The sequence below is a fragment of the Microcaecilia unicolor genome, chromosome 4 (genome assembly GCF_901765095.1).
Source record: "Microcaecilia unicolor chromosome 4, aMicUni1.1, whole genome shotgun sequence".
Taxonomy (NCBI): domain Eukaryota; kingdom Metazoa; phylum Chordata; class Amphibia; order Gymnophiona; family Siphonopidae; genus Microcaecilia; species Microcaecilia unicolor.
This window is the reverse complement of record NC_044034.1, coordinates 123,360,928-123,380,518: the sequence shown is the minus strand read 5'-3', so window position 1 is coordinate 123,380,518 and position 19,591 is coordinate 123,360,928.

Sequence of the window (19,591 nt, the reverse complement as noted above, 5' to 3'; positions counted from 1 at the left end):
TGGACCACAGTGGGAAGATTTTCACAGCTGAGTACAGATATAAATAGTACACCCCTATGTTTTCCTGTGTAGATACTGATGAATTTTGAAAATTACTCCAAGGAATGTATTTGCCTTAGGGCCATATAGTCTTTATCTGCCTACATTTTTCTATGTTTCTATATATACTTGCATTTTGGTATGCACAAATTTTCTGCACTACAACTTAGATTTTGAGCCCATTTGGGCAGAGAAATAACCCATGTGCCTGGATTACAAAAAGGTGAGTAACAAATCTAACATCTAAAGCTAATTTATACATATACTTTTAAAAGTGTGCAAGTGAATACAAACCCTCCCAAAATTCACCCCCAGGAACATCTCCACTCAGATTAGGAAACCTTACAGGTATGCAGGAACCTAGGGGTAGAGAAAGGGATTATAGTTTAACTAGAATGATCTTCCACCTCAAAACAGCAGGACTTGCATCAGTAGATGATCAAGTATCTTACATAAATACTGGGAAGGAATACCTAGTAATTTCTAAAAGGATCTGCAGATAAGCCAATAAGTTAAAATTACATCTTAGTAATTCTGTGAAAGATTTGAGCAGAGAGATATATGTTGAGGACAGAGGAACAAACTTAGGGAATGCATTTAATGGGCAGGTAGATTCTCACACTGACCAAAAAGCATAGGAATGAAACCCCAGGACAGCTGGGCTTTGGGCTGGAAAAGCTTTCACCTTTTTTCTGTATCTTGCTGTCTGACATTTGGTCTTGTGGTTGCCAATGAAGCTATTGAACCGCAAGGCATGAGCTCAGCTAGAATCACTGAGAACTGGAACAATAAGAATTAGGACTGATGAATCATTGATCTAGTAGGAAAGCATTCTGGATTTCTGGGGTGTGAAAGGGAAGCAAGATCCAATAGCTGAATGGTGACAGCTCCAGGTGGATAGAGAACCATCATCTGAGATGCAATGGTCCATCAGTCCAGTTACACTCCTGCATATTGATGAGATTTGGGATACAGTAGGAAGGAAAACAGGGGGAAGATAACTGGTAATAGAACAAGGTAGAGAGAAGAGGTTTTCCCATCTAACTGGTAATACTTTACAGGGATTAGTACCCCAAATTATTTAAATGATTACGTGATACTTTAAAAGAATATACAACAGAATGGTTTTGTTTCAATTGAAGAGGTGTGGTAGCCGTGTTAGTCCACTCTTAAAGGTTATCAATAGAAATCAAACAAAATAAAACATAGAAAAGAAAATAAGATGATACCTTTTTTATTGGACATAACTTAATACATTTCTTGATTAGCTTTCGAAGGTTGCCCTTCTAAAGTTTCAAGGGAATTAATACCTCAGTTGTTTAAATGCACCATTGTTGCTTTCACAAAACTTATCAGTGCATAAGTTAATAAAACTTGTAAATACTACCTGGCAGCCTTATTTACAGTTACACCTGGGTTTTGGTTTCCAGGGGATGAAAGGGGATAAATCTCACCTACTAACACCTTTGTTCCTCAGGTAGTGGTACTAGGCAGCATATATTCAGGGACAAACAGAGCTTGCTAGAGGGAAACTCCTGCCTGATCTATCGCCAACACAGGAATGCCCCTACAAGGTGACAGCTCACAGGGGTACTACATATAAGATGCACAATTTTTTAAATGCAAAGTAACATAGCAGATGACAGCAGAAAAAGACCTGCACGGTCCATCCAGCCTGCCCAAGATAACTCATATGTGCTACTTTTTGTGTATACCTGACCTTGATTTATATCTGCCATTTTCAGGGCACAGACCGTAGAAGTCTGCCCAGCACTAGCCCTGCCTCCCACCATCAGCTCTGCCACCCAATCTCGGCTAAGCTCCTGAGGATCCATTCCTTCTGAACAGGTTTCCTTTATGTTTATCCCACGCATGTTTGAATTCCGTTACCGTTTTCATCTCCACCACCTCCCGTGGGAGGGCATTCCAAGTATCTACCACTCTCTCCGTGAAAAAAAATACTTCCTGACATTTTTCTTGAGTCTGCCCCACTTCAATCTCATTTCATGTCCTCTTGTTCTACCATCTTCCCATTTGCGGATTAATACCTTTCAAATATTTGAGCGTCTGTATCATATCACCCCTGTTTCTCCTTTCCTCCAGGGTATACATGTTCAGGTCAGCAAGTCTCTCCTCATATGTCTTGTACCGCAAATCCTGTACTATTTTTGTAGCTTTTCTTTGCACCGCTTCTATTCTTTTTATACATAAAGCAATCCTTAATGATCAGATTCAGCTTTACAATTATCTTCAAAAATAATAACTTTGTACTTGTGAAGCACCTGCCTCTGGGAAGCAGAGGATCTTTCTTCCAATATGTCTTTGTAGTGATACTTATTCCCAAGACACTATAAACACTAGGAAACAAATAAAAATATATTGAAAAATACAGACTGTCTCTATCATTTCAGTAGAACACAATGATATATACAGTAACAATATTTCACTACTGTAAATATGTTCAATGAAACAGTGTTTTTATATTCCTGGCTATTTAAAGAGGGTGAACAGTTTATACCTGTGAGGTTATTTTTTTTTTATTGATGTTGGGTTTTTTTTTTACATTTCCAAGCAGAAAAACATGACATCTTCACAAACTGTATAACGTTTGCCTTTCATCTAACACATGTATTACTCTATGCTTGAATGAACCCTTTGAGCTGTGAAGAAATAGAGGGCATGATTCTGAACGGGCAGCATCAAATAGAATGATGCAGCTTCAGTATGAAAAATAGTTAACTCTGAGCTACAAGTAAACACACCAAGACAGATGCAATACATGTCAGTATTTTTTCAATGTACAGATTTAGGGGTCCTTTTACTAAGGTGTGCTGAAAAATTGGCTTGTGGTAGTGTAGGCACGGGTTTTCAGCACGTCTGTAAATAAAGGCCTTTTAAAAATTTTTGCCGAAAATGGATGTGTGGCAAAATCAAAATTGGCGTGCGTCCATTTTGGGTCTGAGACTTTACTGCCAGCCATTGACCTAGCAGTAAAGTCTCACATGGTAACTGGGAGGTAATGACATACACACATCAAATGCCACTTGGCATGCATCCACAACGCGTGTCTGAAAATAATTTTTCGGACGCGCGTATTGGACGCATGCCAAAAATGAAATTACCGCAAGGGCCACAAGGTAGCCGGGCGGTAACTCCATTTTGGCATGCATTGGGCGCGTGTAGATACTTACGTGGCTTAGTAAAAGAGCTCCTTAGACTTTACCAATGTACGCATTTTTATTTCTAAACTACTATATTGATAATGATTACTGTAGTAATCACTGTACTGTTTAATATTGAAACCGTGAAATTTTATAGATTCTAATTATTTATATGAAACCCAAAATACTATGAGATTAATATTCAAAATGATTTAACCGGCCAGAAATGACTCCTGGCCAATTAAATCACTTATGTGGGGCTATCTGCTGATATTTTTATTTATTTATTTAACACATTTATACCCCACATTTTCCCACCAGTAGTAGGCTCAATGTGGCTTACACAAAACCGTAGGGAGAACTACAGTTCAATAAAATACAATAAAATGTATAGGTATCGTATAAAACAACAGAGATAATAAGAGTAAGAAAAGATAATGTCCATGGATTATGTTGAGACAGAGGAGTAAGCCATCTTGAACAGGGTGGTCTTCAATAATTCCCTGAAATTTAGATGCTTCTGAATTGATTTTAAGAATTTAGGTAGTGCATTCCAAAGTTGTGTTACTATGAGGCTTATTTTCGAAAGAGAAAAACGCCCAAATTCCGACCTAAATCGGGAGATGGACGTCTTTTTCTTGTGGGTGCCCAAATCGGTATAATCGAAAGCCGATTTTGGGCGTTTCCAACTGCACTCCGTCGCGGGAACGCATAAAGTTGACGGGGGCGTGTCGGAGGCGTGGTGAAGGCGGGACTGAGGCGTGGTTATCGACTGAGCAGAGATGTGCATGCTCGGCCGATAATGGAAAAAAGAAGGGCGTTTTCAGAGAGAATTTAGGTCACTTTTGTTGGACCCATTTTTTTCATGAACAGGTCCCAAAAAAGTGCCCTAAATGACCAGATGACCACCGGAGGGAACCGGGGATGACCTCCCCTGACTCCCCCAGTGGTCACTAACCCCCTCCCACCAAAAAAAAAACCGAATGTTAAACACTTTTTTCCCAACTTGTAAGCCAGCCTCAAATGTCATCCCCAGCTCCATGACAGCAGTATGCAGGTCCCCGAAGTAATTTTAGTTTAGTTAGTGCTGTGCGGGACCCATGCAGAGAGGAAAAATCGGAAGAAAAAAAAAAAACAAGCAAGTGCAGTCAGGGACGTCTAAATTACCAGGATAGTAACATGGGGAATTGAACCAGCAACCTTCTGATTACAAGCTCAGTGCTCTAGCCAGTGAACCACATTATTCAGGTGCTGAGATGGCCTTCCCTTTCCATTAAGTCCCTCCAAATTTCTGTCAGCCAATCACCGCTGTTTAGCTGACACAGGGGGACCAGTGCACTATGAATGCTGGCCCCTCCCACGACCAAATGCCTTGGATTTGGTCGTTTTTGAGCTGGGACGCTTCGGTTTCGATTATCGCTAAAAAACAAAAACGCCCTAATCCAATGTATTTTCGAAAAAAAAGATGGACATCCATTTTTTTCGAAAATACAGTTCGGCCCGCCCCTTCACGGACCCGTTCTCGGAGATGGACGTTTTTACAAATGGGTGTTCGCGTTCGATTATGCCCCTCTATGAAGGAGAAACTGGAAGCGTAGGTAGACTTGTATTTAAGACTGTTGCAATCTGGATAATGTAAATTTAAGTAAGAACGGGAAAAACTGGAACTGTTTCTGGGTGGTAGGTCAATTAGATTTAGCATATAACCAGGGACTTCACCATAAATAATCCTGTGAATCAAGGTACAGATCTTAAAAATGGCTCTTAACAGGTTAGTGCCTCTGAATAACACCACAGACCATTAAACTGAAAGTCAGCTATTTTGTGGGCAGTCCAAGGTCAGAGTCAGCACTTATGTGGTTATGTGCCAATATTCAGCACTTACCCCCAAATTCTCTGTTGCACACCTAGAGATCCATGCTGAAATCCAAGCGGATTCTATAATACTTCGCGTAACTTAATTGGCTTAACAAGCTAATCAGCACTGATATCAGCACTTAACAAGCAATAATGAGCACCAATTAGAATTTACACACACACAACCCACTAAATGCATTCTGTAATGCAGCGCACCTAATTTCTAAGGTGTGGAGGTAAAAAGGGGTGTGATTATGGGCATTTCATGGGCATTCCCAAATTTACACACATTGTTATAGAATATGGCCCAGTGTGCATACATCTAAGCACCAGAATTTACACCAAGTTTTAGTTGGTGTAAAATAGATGTGCTTAGATTTAGGCGCTAAAATATAACTATCTATGCATATTCATTATACTGCACCTAAACCTAGGTGCCGTTTATAAAATACACTTAGTCAGCACTGATTTCAGTGCCAGTTTTGTAGGCGCCATATATAGAATCACCCCTTAACATTCTAAGTTAAGCAGCCAAAGAGGATTGCATAAAACTGCATAAAAAAGAGAGAAACCCACATAAACCCCGATATTCAATTCCCGTGCCCAGACATAGCCAGGTGCAGCACACACCCACGGTGCATCACCTCCAAACCCTCCCCTCCCCCCCAGGTGCATTGCTTTTACCTCCTGGGGGTGATGGGAGCAGCCATGCAGCTGTCGGCTCCGCCGGTTCTCTGCCCCGGAACAGGAAGTAATATCAGAGAGAGCAGGGAACCGGCGGAGCTGACAGCCATGCGGCTGTTCCCTGCAGTCCCCTGCAGAGTGCACCAGGGGGAGCCGCCTCTACCGCCTCACCCTGTTTGTCCTACCCCCTCCTTCTAAAGCATGGTGGGAATCTACAAGATCCTTGGCATTTTTCTTTCTCGCTCTTGCCCTTTGAAACTCGCTCCTGAAAAATTTACGACTAGAAAACTCATTACCAGCATTCCATTCGGCATTAAAAACATACTTTTTTCAATTGGCCTATGATTAAGTACATGTACTTTGTGCTAAGAACTCTGCAGCAAGGGAAATGAAATTATTTTATATTTTTATTATTAAATTATATTTACTTATATATGTATATGATACTGTGTTTCCTTCTTTTTGGTAAGACAGATTGCCTGAATGATTTCTGAGTGACTTCTTTCCTATCAGTAAATTGGCGTTCCTTTCTTACTTTTCAAATTTATATTTTCTTTTGTTAACCATTTTGATTTGTTTTTCAGTGCCTTAAAATGTTTGCGTACAAGGCAGCACATACTTTCATGCTAACCCCTGGATTCTATATTTAACGCCCAAAATTGAATGCCAATATTTGGGTGCTGATCCAGGATGTGCACCCAAATAAATTGGCTAATGAGCCAACAGGGCTGCCGAGAGGGGGGTGGGGGGGACAAAATTCCCTGGGCCTCCAAGGGGGGCCAGACGCCGCAGTCCCTTCCACCCGCCCCCCTCCATCCACCACTGGGCCGGGCCCCTCTGAATTCAAATCATAGCCCCTCACCTTGGCCTCGCTCTGTTTAAAAGAAGCGCAGCAGCGGCAGTCTGAGATCGCCTCCCTTTGGGCCTTCCCTCCCTGTGTCCCGCCCTTTCTGACGTAACTTGCGCGCGGGAAGGCCCGAAGGGAGGCGATCTGCAGACTGCCGCTGCTGCGCTTCTTTCACACGAAGTGAGGTCGAGGTGAGGTACTATGATTTCAATTCAGGGGGGCCCGGCCCGGTGGTGGAGGGGGGGTGGCGACGACGATGATGACCTTGGGGGGGCCCCGGGGGTGGCCTTGCCTCGGGCCCGGCCTAGTCTCTCGGTGGCACTGTGAGCCAATTAGTGCCAGTAATTGGGTGCTAATTGGTACTAATTGTCCCCAAGTTGAATTTGCACACACATCTTGCTAGCTGCTATTTTATAACAATGTGCGTCCAAATCCTATGGCCATGGGAGGTATATGGGTGGGTCAGGGACGTTCCTAAAATTTGCACACAGTGTTACAGAATACCAGAGATGTGCACCCAAATTAGGCAGCGGGAATTACACCTGGTTTCAGCAGGTGTAAGTTCTGGTGCCCAAATTTGTGGTGCTGAAATTGGCATTCAATGCTGCTCTATAATGGGTGTTCATCTTTGAGTGCCCAGTATAGAATAGCATTGGGGGCTGATTTTTTTTTTCAACTTTGAATCTAGTCCTAAATGTGCTAAAGGGGTGAGTTAGACAGAGCAAGTGAAGAGTCATGACTTATGCACATATACAAACATACATGTTAATATTTGCACCTACTCTCAATCAGATGTTTGTACTTTCAATCTACATGTTAATTCTGTAAGATTTGTGCTAGTATTTTATGAACCAGGCAATTGGAAATTGTAGCAAACAAATAATGTAGGGGGCACCAAATGTAAATATTAATCAGTAAGCCCAGCTACCAAAGATGTTTTACATAATATTTAAAGAAACATCAGAAAATATTACTCAATAATTAGGATCTGGCTCCCAATCAAAGAAATGATCATCTTCAAAATCTGCACCCTGGTCCACAAAATTATCTACGGTGTAGTCCCAGGATACATGATAGACCTCATAGATCTACCAACCAGAAACAGAATCCGATCATCACGATCATACCTAAACCTACACTACCCTAATTGCAAAGGAATTAAATACAAAACAACTTACGCATCCTATTTCTCCTACATAAGTGAACAACTATGGAATGCACTCCCAAAAGCTGTGAAAACAATCCATCACCATTTAAACTTCAGGAAATCACTAAAAACCAATCTCTTCAAAAAGGCTTACCCCACCGATCCACCGTAAATCTTCACACCCAGCAACACAGCATAACCAATGATCTTACTGGACAATATACAATCTTCATTCCCTTCGATCCTCATGTTGCCTGATACACACCTACCTCATTAGACCACAATACAACCTGTATTTGTTATCAACTGAATTGCCGAATGCCATTACAGTACTATATAAGCCACCTTGAGCCTGCAAATAGGTGGGAAAATGTGGGGTACAAATGTAACAGATAAATAAATAAATAATAGCAATCGTGTGTGACTTCCTCATTGGTCCAGTTTACAAATTATTTGAAGTGTCTTCCACCAAATGTGTATAATGTTTTTTTTTCAACTGTTGCATATAATATTTATTGTATTAATCAAAATGAAAGCAATTTTTCCATCCTCAGATCAGCATTCCCATGCCTTGAGAGGACATGGAATGGCTGCCTTTGCACATTGTACCACTGCCATTTGAAATGCTGGCTCCTGCTCCACAACATTTATGTTCTCATGTGCCACAACAATCCCCAGGGCATAGATACACCCACAACAGTCAACAGTAGCTTCACACACACACACACACACACACACACACACACACACACACACACACACACACACACACACACACACACACACACACACACACAGTTGCACAGAGGAAAATAATCCTGTTTTTTACCTAATAGTAAAAGTAATTTGCACATTCTATCTCTTTTGCAATGTTTTGAAATACATAACACTTAGAAAGCTGGCCACTAACAAATATGAGCAATCTACAGCATCCCATTGAATAGTCGGCGATTACCATAGCAACAAACAATAAATCTCTTTCAGTAATTCACTGCCAATTTCATACCAAGGGCCTCTCAACATGCCTGTTGCACCTGGTGTGATGCCCTTTGTTTGCATAAAAATATTTCAGAAGCAGATCTCAAGAACATCTAGTAACTCTGTATAGCACATTTATCACAATTAACCCTAAACAGGTGTAAAATTGCTTCCAGTTTACCCCTGGTATTTATAAAGACACATTGGTGCCTACATGGCTCTATAAAATGAGTTAGAAATAGACATCTCCTTGCTCCCTCAGCTTAGGTAACCTGCTATAAAATTACCCCTTAGAGGGTAATCCTATAAGGGAACACCTACAGTAGATTTAAGAAGTAGAAAAGGTCTTTATAGAATATTTGTGTTAGTTGCCAAAAATGGCCTACACTTAGGGTGTGAACACTTATACCAGCTAGAGAGTTGGTGGGTAAATGCTTGTGCCTAGGTTGCAGGAGACCATGCAGAGATTATAAGATTGCCAGTCCTAGGTAAGAGAGTAGCTTTAGTGTTGCAGCTGGTTTAATTTGCAGTTATAGATTACATTAAAGAAACTGTCATATTTATTGGGAATATTTGGTTTTAAAGAAGAAAAGTTAGATTCTAGCAGAACTTGATTATGTTTCAAATTGTCTCATTGCTTGCCCCTCCTAGAGAATATTTTTAATAGTGGTACTTGACTGACTCACTGTGAGACTTCTGGTCAACCTCACCATCCTTTGGGTTTGCTACTTATATATACACACACACAATAAACATCAACAATATTCCTCAGTCACATACAGGTAATCTTGTAGAATATTAACCCTATTAATGGGATGCACTGGGCAGGGCTAAACACCATATAAGGAGTTTTTCCCTTATATGGTGTTTAGCCCTGCTCAGTGCATCACAGAATGCACTGGGCAGGGGCTGGGAGCTGCCATTTTGTTCCGGGCAGGCCCAAGGCAGGAGGGGGGGAGAGATGTTGCTTCTGTCCTCCTGCCTCCACCTTGTTGTAAGTTAAAGGGAGGGGTGGGGGTGGGGTCAGGTGTGGGAGGGAGGGAGAGGTTTGGTCCACCAGGGAAAATTAAAAAAAAGGTTCTGAGGTCATGGGGTCGGGGGGGGGGGGGGGGTTGTGGTCCACGGGACCACCAGGGAACGTTTCAAAAAAGATTTTTTTTGGGGGGGAGGGGAGTCAGGATCTACTGGACCACCGGGGTAAGTTAACAAAAAACAGTGACGGCCTAGTGCATCAGAGCTGTGAAATGGATTTGACAGCAGTGTCAAATCCATTTGACAGCTCCAACTCGCAAACAGCGAGGATGTACAAAGGGGGATCCATGCAGCTCATTTGCATGCGATCCCCTTTGCTGGCTGTTTGCGATTCGCTAAATTTTACAGCTGCCTTTGTACATCAGGGCCTAAGTCATTATAGAAAACTAGTGTAAACCCACTTTGGCCTGCCAAAACTTAGGTGCGATCACTAATGCCAGGTCAATGTCTGGTGTAAGTGTGTGCACCTAGGTGCACCAGTCAACACATGCAACAGATGGGGTGACTCAGTCATGGTCCACCCATGCTCCACTCACAAGTACACCTCCTTGCAGCTATATGTTCTAGCACTTAGGCACAACCTTATGGAATAACTCCTAGTGCATATATGAGTGTCACTGCCAATAATTGGTGCCAATAATGCATGCAAATGGCGTGTACTTCTAGACGCCTGTTTCTGGAAGTGCCCTGATATGTAAGAAGTAGAATTTTAAAGTTAACCTGGAAAGAAATCAGTTACAAGCACTGAGTTAATGCAGGAGCACTTAGGGGGAGATTCTATATATGATGCCTGGAAAATCCACGCAGAAATCATCTAAGTGTATTCTATAAGATTTAAGTGCAGTATATAGAGTACGCTTAGATGATATCCCAGCGCCTGAAACTATATGCATCTATTTACACCAACAAAAATATGGCATAAACCCCTGCGCATAAATTTACATGGACTGGGCCATATAATAACACGTGTAAATTTGGGAATGCCCATGAAACACCCATTTCCCCACTCATAACCATACCCCTTTATGGATGTGCGCATTTGAATTTAGGTGCAGTGAGTTACAGTATATGCTTAGTCAATTATGCACAGAAATTCTAATTATTGCCAATTAGTGCTTACTAGTAAAAAAGGCCCGTTTCTGACACAAATGAAACGGGCGCTAGCAAGGTTTTCCTCGGAGTGTGTGTGTTTGGGAGAGTGTATGTGAGAGTGAGTGTTTGAGAGTCAGAGTGAAAGTGTGAGTCCAATCCATGCTCCTCTGTCACCTGGCCCCTCCATTCATCCCTATCCAGCAATTCCGCTGTCTCCCTGAGGCCTGCCCTGCAATCCATATGCATCCATGGCCATCTGTCCCTTCCATTCATCCGTATCCAGCAATTCCCCTCTCCATGAGTCCTGCCCTTCCAATCCATGCTCCTTTGTCACCTGGCCCCTCCATTTTTCCCTATCCAGCATTTCCCCTCTCTGCCTGAGGCCTGCCCTGCAATCCATATCCATCCATGGCCATCTGTCCCCTCCATTCATCCCTATCCAGCAATTCCCCTCTCCCTGAGTCCTGCCCTTCCAATCCATGCCCATCCATGCTCGTTTGTCACCTGGCCCCTCCATTTTTCCCTATCCAGCAATTGCCCTGTCTCCCTGAGGCCTGCCCTGCAATCCATATCCATCCATGGCCATCTGTCCCCTCTATTCATCCCTATCCAGCAATTTCCCTCTCTCCCTGAGTCCTGCCCTCCCAATTCATGCCCATCCATGCTCCTCTGTCCCCTGCCCCCTCCATTCATCCCTTTCCAGCAATTGCCCTCTCTCCCTGAGCCCTGCCCTCCCAATCCATGCCCATCCATGCTCCTCTGTCCCCTGCCGTCTCCATTCATCCTTTTCCAGCAAGTCCCCTGTCTCCCTTCCATGAACCCCCCTTGCATCCATGCTCCTCTCTCTCCCATGTCCCAGCCTGGGCCGCCCTCTTCTTCCCCCCCCCTTCGCATCCATGGTGTCGTTTCTCCCCTGCCCTCCCGCTCCCATTGTTTTTCTTTTGTGGCCACCCTCTTCGCTCCCCCCAACATGGTTTTTATTTTTTTTTCTTGTTTTTAAATGTACCTCCGTGGTTCTGGCAGCGAAGCGTCAGGGAAGGAGGCGGTGCTCCCGACGTCTAGGTTTCCCTTCGCTGTGTTCCGCCTTCTTTTGACGTCATCCTTGACGTCAGAAGAAGGCGGAACACAGCGAAGGGAAGGCTAGACGTTGAGAGCGCCGCCTCCTTCCCTGACGCTTCGCTGCCGAGCGTTGCGATTGGATGAGTGTCATTGCTCCGCCCTCGATGTCATCACGTTTGACGCGTGGGCGGGGCAGACACAATGCGATCTCACCCCCTTCACTTTTGGCTAACAGAGGCTTCATTCGAACGTTGGAGGTGCGTTTTATATAGAGAGATTATTGCTTGTTAGAGCTATTAACAATGCTGATAGGCTTGATAAGCCAATTATGTTACAAGCATGGAATAATCTTAGATTTAGGCATGGAACGCTAAGCGCGATATATAGAATCTGACAGCTAGTGCCTCCTAATGGAAAACTTAGTGCAGGACCAGCAAAATAAAAAAAAGAAATTGGGTCCTTTTAATAAGGAGTGCTGAAAAATGGTCTGTGGTAGTGTAGATGCAGGTTTTGGATGTGCACAGAATCATTTTTCAGTGCACCTGTAATAAAGGCCTTTTTAAAAATTTTGGCCGAAAATGGACGTGCGGCAAAATGAAAATTGCTGCATATCCATTTTGGGGCTGAGACCTTACCGCCAGCCATTGACCTAGCGATAAAGTCTCACCCAGTAACTGGATGGTAAGGACCTACGTGTGCCAAATGCCACTTGGTGCACGTCCGATACATAGTAGATGACGGCAGAAAAAGACCTGCCCAACAAGATAAACTCATATGTGCTACTTTTTGTGTATACCTTACTTTGATTTGTATCTGCCATTGTCAAGGCACAGACCGTATAAGTCTGCCCAGCACTAGCCCCGCCTCCCAACCACCAGCCCTGCCTCCCCCCACCGGCTCTACTACTACTACTCAACATTTCCAAAGCGCTACCAGACTCACGCAGCGCTATACTGCCACCCAATCTTGGCTAGGCTTCTTAGGATCCCTTCAGCATCTGAAATTTCGGCCGCGCGTATGGGACGTGCAGCAAAAATGAAATTACCGTCAGAGCCACGTGATAGCCGTGCGGTAGCTCCATTTTGGCATTGGGCACCGTAGACTCTTACGCGGCTTAGTAAAACGGCCCCTTTAAGCCAGTTGTGCTGCACTGAATCTGGCTTAGCGTGTGGGAAACTACTGGGTTAAGCGTGCTAAGCCCAAATTCTATTGCCCGTTAGTAAAAGGGCCCCTAAGTTTTCATTTGTTTTATGAAACCTATCAAACATGATATAATTGAGGAAGGCTCCAGAGGGATTCTGTAAAATGTAATATCCTCATTATTGTCCTGAAAATAAAATCCACTAATTCTAAAAGTGAATTATCAGGGCTAGAGGACTAAAGAATATTTTCAGTGCTATAAATGCAAGGAACGATTCCTAGGGCCAGGGCTTTTTTTTGAGGGGGTACTGGGGGGTTCTGAGTACCGGCACCTTTTTCATTGTCTGCTAAAATTGACCCATGGTCCCCAAGCTTTAATGAAAGAGCTCAGACTCTACTACTATTTAGCATTTTTATAGTGCTACAAGGCGTACGCAGCGCACAAATTCTGCCTTGTCATAGATTCTGTGACTGGTTGCAGGGTGCCTGGCTATTGTGAAGTGGGTCCCTCAGTGATCACCCCAACCCTGAAGGGTGGCCTTGCATTTGAGTACTGGTACCTTTTTACTAGAAAAAAATGCACAGCCTAGTGTACACCACTGTTTGGCAAACAGGGAGATGATAGAGTGGAGCCAGCATATATATAGTATGCAGAAAGACCTACCTTCTAAATAAGAAAGAATTGAACCAATCCATCAAACGCATATACTGAATCTGTAAGATGAGTCCATAGGTGTTGGTGATTTACCAAATTGAAAGCAGATGATAAATTTAAGGATACTACTAGATCAATTTTCTACCATCAATTGCTCTATTCTATTCTGTGATTTCTATTCCACTTTTAACCTCACAGTGGAAAGCGGGTTACAGAATTAGAGAAAAATCCCATCCGTATTAAATACACAATTAAATCAATAATTCATTCATTTTAAAATCTTCAACGTATTAAAAACAGTCACTATAAAACAGAATTCTGTAGAGAAAATAGCTGATTTTTTTAAAGCCTTTTGAAAGGAGCTATAAGGTGTAATCAATCGAATGTTTAAAGATAAATTATTCCATATTTTAGCTCCCTGAAACATGAACGAATGCTCCCATACAGACTTCAACCGCATATGCTTTACAGATGGAATGTCAAGTAACCGTATTTTAGAACTTCTTAGATGCTTTCTATGAGCTAGAAACAATTTGTGTCAATCATACTTTTGTAAACTGCAATATAAGGAATTGCAATAATCCAACAACGGCATAAGAATAGCCTGAACTATAGTTTGAAATCCTGCAAGACTCAAAGATATTGCTCAACAATTCAGCCCTGACTACCTCGGTATTAAAACCAGTCCTAAAACAAGATTGTCTAAGATGTAAAACATTAGATTTTTCTGTTACATTACAGAGCTGAACACAGACTACTTTTTTCTGTGAGCTTAAAAATAAGTGGAAGATGTGATACAGGCCTATAATTAGACAGGCCTGTATCACATCTTCCAAGATGGTTAAGCTCATGAACCTTAAGCATTGGATGGATAATTAATTGCCTGCTTCTACAGTGCTGGAAATTTCATCAGCAGACAAACTTGTACTGACCTTTCTAAGGATGATGGCAAATAGGCTCAAAATAAGATTTTTCACAAATAAAGTGGATCGACAATAGTAGTAGCTCTCATTGAAGAAAGAAGCTTAGACACTCTGGCTGATACTAGATTTTGTTAATCCTTAATTAAAAACCACTCAGATAATTCTTGAGTGGTATATCAAGAAAAATATGAACTTGAAACTTGATATTCAGCTAGCAGGCACTGGCATATTGGGGTGAGTGGTAATACCCAGAAGTTACAAGGGTATGGCCAAACTCATAAGTACATAAGTATTGCCATACTGGGACAGACCAAAGGTCCATCAAGCACAGCATCCTGTTACCAACAGTGGCCAATCCAGGTCACAAATACCTGTCAAGATCCAAAAAAAAAGTTCAATATATTTTATGCTGCTTATCCCAGAAATAAGCAGTGGATTTTCCCCAAGTCATTTTAATAATGGTCTATGGACTTTTCCTTTAGGAAGCTGTCCAAATCTTTTTTAAACCCCACTAAGCTAACCGCCTTTACCACATTCTCTGGCAACGAATTCCAGAGTTTAATTACATGTTTTGTGAAGAAACATTTTCTCCAATTTGTTTTAAATTTACTACTTTGTAGTTTCATCGCATGCCCCTAGTCCTTGTAATTTTTGGAAAGAGTAAACAATCAATTCACGTCTACCCGTTCCACTCCACTCATTATTTTAGGACTGCTATTCAGAAACACCCTTAAAACATATCTGTTCTCTCTTTTTCCTAAGGATGCCTAATCAGAATTTCCCCTTCTCTCTTCTCACCCTTCACCCCCATCCCCTCTCTCAAGCTCTCTCCTCTACTCTGTTGTTTTTTTTTTTAATTATCCCACATGAAAGCCAGTAATCAAGCTATTATAAAGAAAGAAAGAAAGAAAGAAAGAAAGAAAGAAAGAAAGAAAGAAAGAAAGAAAGAAAGAAAGAAAGAAAGAAAGAAAGAAAGAAAGAAAGAAAAACTGAGTGCCCTTGGTATGGGCCTTAAACTGACTGACTGGTTTAGGAACTGGTCGAGTGGAAGGCAAAAGTGGGTAGTGGTAAGTTGAGCTCACTCTGAGGAAAACGTTGTCATCAATGGTGTGTCACAAGGTTTGGTTCTCAGGCTGGTTCTTTTGTAAAAGATATTGCTGAAGGGCTCTCTGGTAAGATTTGCTCTTTGCAGATGATACCAAAATCTGCAATAGGGTAGACACCCATGATTGTGTGGATGCATGAGGAAGGTCCTAATGAAGCTTGAAGAATGGTCCAGAATTTGGCAACTAAGATTTAATGCTAAAAAATGCAGGGTCATGAATTTGGTCTGCAAAAAACCGAGGAAATGGTGCAGTTTAGAGGACAAAGAATGTTTATGCATGAAAAAGGAGCAGGACTTGGGTGTGATCATATGTGATGATCTTAAGGTGGGCAAACAGGTAGAAAAGGCAATGGTGAAAGCAAGAAGGATGCTTGGGTGCATAGGGAGAGGAATGGACAATAGCAAAAAGATAGTGATGATGCCTCTGCATAAGACTCTGGTGAGACCTCATTTAGAATATTGTGTACATTTCTGGAGACCACACCTTCAAAAAGACATGAACAGAATGGAGTCAGTCCAGAGTGTGGCTACTAAAATGGTCAGTGGACTTCATCATAAAGCATATGGAGACAGACTTAAAGATCTTAATATGTATATTTTGGAAGAAAGGCGGGAGAGGGGAGCTATGACAGACATGTTTAAATACCTCCATGGTATACTTGCATAGGAGGCAAATCTCTTTCAATTGAAAGGAAGCTTTGGAATAAGGAGGCATAGGATGGATGTGACTCAGACTCAGAAGTAACCTGAGAAAATACATCAGGGAAAAGGTGGTAAATTCATAGAATGGCTTCAAGGTGGAGGTGGTGGAGACAAAAACTGTAACTGAATTCAAGAAAGCTTGGGACAACTACATAAGATTTCCAGGGGAGAGGAAGGGATAATAGATGGTATGGATAGGCAGACTGAATAGGCCATGTGGTCTTTATTTGCCTTCATTTTTCTCTGTTTCTAGAGCAGATATTCAGAGACACTATCTAGTTGAGTGCTATTTAATGAAGTAGGAGCCTCTTCTACCTGGTTGAATGGTTTTTGAATATTGGGCCAATATTGTCAATTTGAGAAAATGACCACCATGAGTTGACTGTACATCATATATACTTCTTAACTTTTAATAAATAGTCAATACTGAGAAAAGTATTCTAAATAAAAAGAATTATATAAATCTTATTAGGATCATAATATATCTGAAAATATTTTTGCAAATACTGGTAAGTCGTTAATAAATCCTTTGAAATTTAAAATCATACAAACATGAGCCTCAAACCATGTCCATATGAGTACTTCAATTATCAGCCAAATTGGTAAAAAGATCTTGTTTTATAAAACAATGATAAAGAAGAATGATAAAGAAACTTAGACCAATGTTTTAGTACAAGATTCATTTGTTTGTACTGAATAGAAATCTATCTACTGCAAAACTAACATCAAAAAGGGTAAACCTCATACTCTAAGCTTTTAAAAGTCTAAAAATCCTTTTTTATGCTGCACAATGCTGTATGACTTGCCTAACAGCCCTGAACTTTCAAGGCAAAATAATCTGACTATTCACACATTAGGCAGATGTTGAGCAGGATCATATTGCATCATAATTAATTGGCAGCATAACTAAGAGGCCCTTTTACTAAGCTGCGCTAAAAAGTGGTCTACGCTATGACTAGTGAGTGGGTTTCCCCACACACTGAGGCCACTTGTAGCGTAGTTGTAAAATGGCTGCATTTCCTATTTCCCCCATTAATGGCTATGTGCTAATTTCCCAATTAGCGTGTGGCCATTAGCACTGGAGCCCTTACCTACACCTATTTTCTAGGTGGTTTGGAGAGGGATAATCGAACGGGGGCGCCCATCTCTAAGGGCGCCCATCTCTAAGGACGGCCCTGTAAAGGGGCGGGGCAATCCATATTATGGAAACAAGATGGACGTCCATCTTTCGTTTTGATAATACGGTCAGGGACACCCAAATCATGAAATTTAGGTCGACCTTAGAGATGGTCGTCCCCGGTTTTCGGCGATAATGGAAAGCGAGGACGCCCATCTCAGAAACTACCAAATCCGGCTCCCATGCTAATCATGTGTTAGTTGGTGCATGTCAATGTACCGGCACTAACTGATTAGTGCTGGGCACACCTACTCTCTGCCCCCAAACATGCCCCAGCGCTAAAAATAAAAAGTATTTTTTAGCTTGTGGGAAGCATACACCGATCTGAAAACTACCACAGGACACCTGCCCCAGAAGTCTTCTCTCTGTTCCTGTGTAGGTGGGTGTAGAGAGAAGGCTTCTGGGGCAGGCCGAAGGCAGTGTGCTTATATTGCTAAAGCTGCCTGCAGCCTGGACAGATTGAAGACTGCAGCGCCAGAGGAGGGGGTGGGGAAGAGTGATCCCGGATCCTGCAGGGATGAGGGTGGAAGGAGAGAGGGAGATGCCGCACCACTCAGGGCAATGCCGGAGATGGCAAGTTGTTTGTGGGGGCAATGCCCCCTCGCCCCCAAACTGCACCCAAGCTTCTCCCTTACCTCCTCTTCAGTCTTTTCTACCATCCCCTTATCATCTTTTCACCACTCCACCTTCTTCCCACTGCAGCTCCTTGTGACTGTGGGCAAGTCACTTAACCCTCCATTGCCCCAGGTACAAAATAAGTACCTGTATATATGTAAACCGCTTTGAATGTAGTTGCAAAATACCACAGAAAGGCAGTATATCAAGTCCCATTTCCCTTTCCCTTTTCTGTCTTTTTCTTTCTTCTTCCCATCCCCTTCACTTCCTTTTTCTCCCTTCCCTCACTGTATTCACTCTCCACAATCTTTCTGCAGCCCTATCTACAACTGGCATTGCTGGTCAGGAGAGGAGAAGGAGGGGAAAAGAGGGGAGGTATTTTACGGATTCTATTGTTGCTGTTGCTCGGTTAGATTAATACATTTTTTCCTAGCAGATTTTTGGGCTCCTTTTACAAAGCCGCACTAGTGATTGTGGAGCAGCAAATGCGACAAAGCCCATTTAATCCTTAAAGGTTTTGTCGCATTTGCTGCATGGGAATTGCCAGCGCGACTTTGTAAAAGGATCCCTTTTGGTAAGTGTGACATTCCTCAAAATTCCTTTGCATCTCATTCACTTAGCACAATGTGTGATTTTGCTAATTTCTTCCATGCAATAATTGTGTTAAGTGGCCTGAAGTAGCCTACCAAACGACCACACTTAATTGGCCCCATAATTCTTCACTCCTAAAGGCAATGCTGAACGACTGGATATACAGTTTGTAAAATGGATGAGAAAGATATTTAGAACTAAAATAATGCATTCCTTAGCAACAGTTTGTTGTTTGAGAAAACCTAACATAAAGCAGCTAAGACAAGAATGAAAATATTCCCACTGCAGGTATAGCCAAAGGAAAGAAAAATGTAGGTTTCATTGTATATGCCATACCATCTGCCTACACACTGAGGCTGAGCCGTAGGCTGTCCCAGAGGAAATAGCTGTGGATATGTGTTATTCAATTAGAACAGCATTACTGGCCAGTTACCTTAGAGAGTTGTGTTGATGATGTTGTGATTATCCTGTTCTGCATTCCCAGACAGCCTGCATTGCTCTGCTAACTTCCTTAAATGCTTGCTCAGCTACAGGTGAACAATTGAAAGTCAGGCTAGCAGTGATGTCTGACTGGAAATCAATTGTGAATGAACCTTCCTAGCTCCCTCTATAGTCTAAATATTCTGAGTCGTATCTGAGTCTAACAGTACTTTGTCAGTGACTATTGTACAAATTTACAAAACTGGTAATGCAATTTCTTGTTTGTATTTTACTAGACCAGTATTCTACAGAGATGAGGTTTCAACCTGTGGGTTTTACATTTCAGGAGCTGCGATGCAAGAACCTA